Source organism: Crocuta crocuta, unplaced genomic scaffold (genome assembly GCF_008692635.1).
Source record: "Crocuta crocuta isolate KB4526 unplaced genomic scaffold, BGI_CrCroc_1.0 scaffold508, whole genome shotgun sequence".
NCBI classification, from domain to species: domain Eukaryota; kingdom Metazoa; phylum Chordata; class Mammalia; order Carnivora; family Hyaenidae; genus Crocuta; species Crocuta crocuta.
In genome coordinates, this window is record NW_027530364.1 from 5,575 (window position 1) to 12,518 (window position 6,944).

Genomic DNA, 6,944 nt, shown 5'->3' on the forward strand with positions numbered 1-6,944 from the left:
TAATGCATTAAATTCATCAATGCAATTATTTGAAATAGCAAAGGGGTTTATGAATTTTAATTTTAAGTGCACTTATTTTTAAGCAGTTGTTTATGTTTCTTTAACAATCTAATATAGAAGTCAGATAAGGAGTTCAACCCTGCTACTTACAAATTAGTAACCTACCTGATACCTTAACTTTAATTTGTCTAATCCTGACTTTGCCACTAAGTGGACCTAAACAAGCAGTTGTAAACATTAAGAGTATATGCACAAATCTATCATTTATACTTAGTGATAATTTTAGATAGAAAGCTTTATCTTGCCATTAGACAAGATGCCAAATAAATTTACTTGAGGATTAAATAGAATATTTTTATTAATATTGTTTCTGTACATACACAGAATAATAGTTTTCATGGTGATTTCCAGTCAAGGAGAGATCTTTAAGCATCAAAATGAGATTACATTTTAGCCAATGTGCTGCTAATGTTAAATATTTTCATTTAGTTTCAATCTTTGAAAACACAGAACACTCATTTGCTATAAAGGGTAAGTAAGCTTTCTAGCCAAAATTTTCAGTTTACCTGAAGTACCTATTTTGGCTTGACTTGGGTCTTGGGATAGGGAAGACAGAGAGAAGAATAAGTGGAATAACTGGTATTTGGAATATGTGCAGAGGGACCTTGTTTAACAAGTGAAGACGTGATTCTTTTTTAATTATCTATGGAGTATATATGATAATAGGAAACTTGGATTTGGGTATGTGAAATAATTTCAATGCACTTGAATAATTTTGGAAAATGTGTAAAAGAATGAAAGCAGAGACTTAATATAGAAGATTAAGATTGGTCAAGAGATTTTTAAAGTTTTATAAACATTTTCTGACTACTCACTACCAGATTATGATTAACATAATGGCCAGTGTTACAAAATATTCTAAAAACATAGATTATTTGGATGTATATCATCTGAAGATTTGGGCTTGGAAGAGGTATATTGTAAAACTGCTCAGCTGATGCTAATATATTGTAAATATACATTTGTTTATAAATATATTTAGAAATCAAAGGCTTAAGATCTCTTGAGCGAATTCAACTGAAATGCATATTTGTGTGTGAGTATAAGAAGTAAAAGATAAGGGATAGAAGATTTCTAGATGAGCAATATTAAACAAGTCTTCTGTAATGGTATATCCTTATCTGATGAAACGGAAAAGTATGCTGGAGTCAGAAAGATAGATCACAATTTTATGGTTACTGCTGACTAGATATACTACCTCCAGCTTAATTTTTCTGAACTTTAGTTACTTTGGTCATAATATGAAGATGACAATGCAACTTTCAGGGGCAGAATTGGACAAATAAACACTCAGTAGAAAGTAGATACATATGCAGAAGATTTTTGGAGATATTTTAAAGGAACGGACTGTTTCAAATGGCAGGATTTGATTCCTTTTGATGGCTGAGTAATATCCTATTCTACATATATACTAATTCTTCTTTATCTAGTCATCAATCGGTGAACATTTGAGTTATTGCCATGAATTGGGTATTATTGATAATGTTGCTATAAGCTTTGGGGTTTATGTGCCAGTTCGATTCAGCATTTTGTATCCTTTAGTTAAAAAATTAGTAGTGCAATTGCTGGATTATAGGATACTTCTCTGTATAACATTAGGGGAACATGCCTAATGTTTTCCAGAGTGGCTGCACCAGTTTGCATTCCTGCCAACAATGCAAGAGGATTCTCCTTTATCCCCGTCCTCCCCAAATCCTTTGTGTCCTGGGTTGTTAATTTTACCCATTCAGACAAGTGTGATATCATATCTCATATTGTTTTTAATTTCTATTCCCATGATGATGAGTGATGTAGAGCATCTTCTCATGTGTCATTTAGCCATCTTTATGTTTTCACTTAAAATATGTCTATTCATGCCTATAATCCACTTATTTTTTAAAGTTTTTTAAAGTTTTTATTTATTTCTGAGAGAGAGAGAGAGAGAGAGAGAGAGAGACAGCGTGAGCAGGGGAGGGTCAGAGAGACGGAGATACAGAATCTGAAGCAAGCTCTAGGTTCTGACCTAGCTGTCAGCACAGAGCCCGACGTGGGGCTCGAATCCATGAACCGTGAGATCATGACCTGTCCCAAAGTCGTATGCCTAACCGACTGAGCCACCCAGAATGTGACTTATTTNGCCCCTATGCATCAGCACTCCTGTATCCCTTGGGTAAATTCCTAGCAGTGCTTTTGCTGGATCCTAGGGAAGTTCTACTGTTATATTTTTGAGGAAGCTCCACACTGTTTTCCATGCGGGCTGCACCAGTTTACATTCCCACCAAGAGTGTAGGAGGGTGCCCATTTCTCCACATCCTCGCCAACATCTAGAGTCCTCTGATTTGCTCATTTTAGCCACTCTGACCAGCATGAGGTGATATCTCAGTGTGGTTTTGATTTGTATTTCCCTGATGAGGTGGGGTGCTGTGCATCGTTTCATGTGTCTCTTGGCCATCTGGATGTCCTCTTTGGAGAAGTGTTTGTTCATATCTTCTGCCCATTTCTTCACTGGGTTGTTTGTTTTTCAGTTGTGGAGTTTGGTGAGTTCTGTATAGATTTTCAATATTAGCCGTTTATCTGATATGTCATTTGTAACTATATTTTCCTATTCCTTCATTTGCCTATTGGTTTTACTGTTTCCTTTGCCGTGCAGAAGCTTTTTTCTTCATGAGATCCCAATAGTCCATTTTTGTTCTTGATTCCCTTGCTTTTGGAGATGTGTCAACTAAGAAATTCTTGTGTCTGAGGTCAAAGAAGTTTTTTCCTGAATTAACCTCTAGGGTTTTGTTGGTTTCCTGTCTCACATTCAGGTCCTTCATCCATGTTGAGTTTATTTTTATGTATGGTATAATAAAGTGGTCTAGTTTCATTCTTCTGCATATTGCTGTCCAGTTCTCCCAGCACCATCTGTTTAGGAGGCTGTCTTTTTTTCCAATGGATACTCTTTCCTGTTTTGTCAAAGATTAATTGACCATTGAATTTGGTCCAATTCTGGGTTCTCTATTCTATTCCATCGGTCTATGTGTCCGACTTTGTGCCAATACAATACTCTCTTGATGATTACAGATTTGTAGTAGAGGCTAAAATCTGGGATTGTGATGCGTCCCATTTTGGTTTTCTTTTTCATGTTACTTTGGCTATTCAGGGTCTTTAGTGGTTTATTACAAATTTTAGGATAGTTTGTTCTCACTTTGAGAAGAATCCTGGTGCAATTTTCATTGGGATTGCATTGAATGTATAGATGATGGTGGGTAGTAGTGACATTTTAACAATATTTATTCTTCCATTCCATGAGCATGGAATGTTATATTCATCTCTTTGTGCCTTCTTCAATTTCCTTCATAAGTTTTCTATAGTTTTCATCATACAGATTTTTACATTTTGGTTAGGTTTATTCCTAGATTTTTTTTTTTTTTTTGTAATTGTGAATGGGATCAGTTTCTTGATTTCTCTTTCTGTTCCTTTATTATTCGTGTATAAAATGCAACCGATTTCTACACGTTGATTTTGTACCCTGCAACGTTGCTGAATTCATGGGTCACTTCTGGTAAACTTCTGTTGAAATCTGTCAGTTTTTCCATGTATAGTATCATCTCATCTGAGAAAAATGAAAGTTTGACTTCATCTTAGCCAATTCTGATGCCTTGTATTTCCTTTTGTTGTTTGATTGCTGGTGCTAGGACTTCAAACAGTATGTTAAACAACAGTTGTGAGAGTGGACATCTCTGTGGAGTTCCTGATCTCAGGGGGAAAGCTCTCAGTTTTTTAGCATTAAGGATGACTTTAGCTGAGGGCTTTTCATAAATGGCTTTTATGATGTTTAAGTAAGTTCCTTCTATCCCGACTTTCTTGAGGGTTTTTATTAAGAAGGGATGCTATATTTTGTCAAATCCTTTTTCTGCATCTATTGAAAGGGTTNGAAGGCAGCGCTGATGGAAGAGCATATACAAAGAGAGAAATGACAAGGATGGGGTGAAAGAGAAAATGAACATTGACCAGACAGAGAGACTAAAAAGCTAAATCCAGAGAGAGAAACAGGAGAATATGGTAAGAGGTGAGGAGAAAGAAACAAAGATAATATTATCCAGAGAAACTATAAAATCTGATTATTTGAGAGAGAGAGAGAAAGNAAGGGTTATATGATTTTTATCTTTTCTTTCGTTAATGTGATGTATCACATTGTTTGATTTGGGAATATTGAACCAGCCGTGTAACCCAGGAATGTATCCCACTTGATCATGCTGGATAATTTTTTTATATGCTGTCGAATTGGATTTGGTAGTATCTTGTTGAGGATTTTTGCATCTATAATCACTAGGGACATCGGCCTGTAGTTCTCTTTTTTTTGCTGTGTCTGGTATGGGAATCAAAGTGATGCTGGCTTCATAGAATGAGTCTGGAAGTTTTCCTTCCATTTCTAATTTTTGAACAGCTTGAATAGAATGGGTATTAACTCTGGTTTAAATATCTGGTAGAATTCCCCAGAGAAGCTATCTAGTCCAGGGCTCTTATTTGTTGGGAGATTGTTGATAACTGATTCAATTTCTTCACTAGTTATAGGTCTGTTCATATTTTTTATTTCTTCCCATTTGAGTTTTGGTAGTCTGTGTGTGTTTACGAATTTGTGCATTTCTTGTATGTTGTCCAGTTTCTTTGCATATAATTTTTCATAGTATTCCCTGATAATTGCTTGTATTTCTGAGGGATTGGTTGTAATAAATCCATTTTCTTTTTTTCTGTTTAATTTTTTTTAATGCTTTATTTATTTCCTGGAGAAAGAGGCAGTGTGAGCAAGGGAGGGTCAGAGAAAGAAGGAGACACAGAATTGAAAGTAGGCACCAGGCTTTTAACTAGCCGTCAGCACAGAGCCTGATGCGGGTCTGAAACCCAGGAACCGTGTGATCATGACCTGAGCCGAAGTCGGACGCTTAACTGACTGAGGCCCATAAATCCATTTTCATTCATGATTTTGTCTATTTGGGTATTCTCTCTGTTCTTTTTGGGAAGCCTGGCTAGAGGTTTATCAATTTTGTTTACTTTTTCAATAAAACAACTCTTGGTTTCTCATTGATCTCTTCAACTGTTTTTTGGGGTTCTCTTTTGTTTATTTCTGCCCTGATCTTTATTATTTCTCTTCTTCTGTTAGGTTTCAGGTGTTCTTGCTGCTCTACTAGTTCCTTCAGGTGCGCTGTTAGATTTTGTATTTGCACTTTTTCTAGTGTCTTGAGATAGGCCTGGAGTGCAATGTATTTTTTTCTTAGGACTACCTTTGCTGTATCCCAAAGAGTTTGGATTGATGTGTTTTCATTTTCATTTTTTCCATATATTTTTAAGTTTTTCTCTAATTGTCTGGATGACCCATTCGTTCTTTAGTAGGTTGTTTTTGTTTTTGTTTGTTTTTTTTTTTAACTCCACATTGTTGGATGTTTTCCAGACTTTTTCCTGTGGTTGATTTCAAGTTTCATAGCATAGTCATCTGAAAGTATGCATGTCATGATATCAATTCTTTTATATTTATAGAGGGCTGCTTTATGACCCAGTATGTGGTCTTTCTTGGAGAATATACCATGTACTCTCGGGAAGAAAGTGAATTCCATAGCTTTGGGATGTAGAGTTCTAAATATATCTGTCAAGTACATCTGGTCCAATGTGTCGTTAAGGTCCATTGTATCTTTAGTGATTTTCTGTCTAGTTGATCTATCCATTGCTGTAAGTGGAGTATTAAAGTCCCCTGCAGTGAGCACATTCTTATCAATAAGATTGTTTATGTTTGTGATTGTTTTTGTTTTTGTTTTTAATTTAGGTGTTTCAGAATTCGATGTGTAGACATTTATAATTGTTAGGTCTTCCTGATGGATGGACCCTGTAATTATTATTTAATGTCTTTCTTCATCTCTTGTTACTGCCTTAACTTTAAAGTCTAGTTTGTCTGATATAAGTATGGCTATTCAGGCTTTCTTTTGACTTCCAGTAGCATGATAGATATTTCACCAGCCCTTCATTTTCAATCTGAAGGTGTCCTCTAAATGAGGACTAAATACTAAAATGAGTCTCTTGTAGACAGCAAAAAAATAGATCCTTTTCTTTTTATATCCATTCTTCTACCCTATGTGTTTTGATTGGAGCATTTAGTCCATTTACATTCAATGTTATTATTGAAAAATATGGGGTTAGAATAATTGTGTTTGCTGTAGGATTCATGCTTGTAGTGGGTGTCTCTGATACTTTGTGTTTCTTGCAACTTTTCTCTTATAGACCCCCCATAGGATTTCTTGTAGGGCCACTTCAGTGGTGATGAATTCATTCAAATATTGGTTGTTTGGGAAAACCTTTATTTCTCCTTCTTTTCTGAATGATAGGCTTGCTGGATAAAGGATTCTTGGCTGCATGATTTTCTGTTCATCACATTGAAGATTTCTTGCCATTCCTTTCTGTCCTGCCAAGTTTCAGTAGATAGGTCTGCTAAAACCCTGATGTGTCTCCCTTTGTATGTTAGGGCTCTTTTATCCCTTACTACTTTCAGAATTCTCTCTTTATCCTTATACTATGCCAGTTTCACTATGATATGTCGTGCAGAAGATTGATTTAAGTTATGTCTGAGGGGAATTCTCTGTGCCTCTTGGATTTCAATTGTGCCTCTTGGATTTCAATGTCTGTTTCCTTCCCCAGATTGTGGAAGTTCTCAGCTATAATTTCTTTGAGGACCCCCTCAGCTCCTGTCTCTCTTCTTCTTCAGGAATTCCTTTGGAAGGGATATTGTTCCATTTGATTTCATCACTCCGTTCTTGAATTCTTTTATCGTACTCACAGATCAATTTATCTCTCTTTTTCCCTGCTTTGTCTTCTTCTGTAATTGCATCATCTAATTCACTTACTCTCCTATCTTCCTCTTCAATTCGTGCAGTGGA

General features: G+C 35.8%; 1 protein-coding gene across 1 annotated transcript in view; it reads left to right on the top strand.

Annotated features, from left to right (window-relative positions):
- Positions 1–6,944, top strand: part of LOC144233286 (protocadherin-11 X-linked) — a 27,737-nt gene that overhangs the window by 651 nt on the left and 20,142 nt on the right. The gene's annotated exons all lie outside the window — the stretch shown is intronic.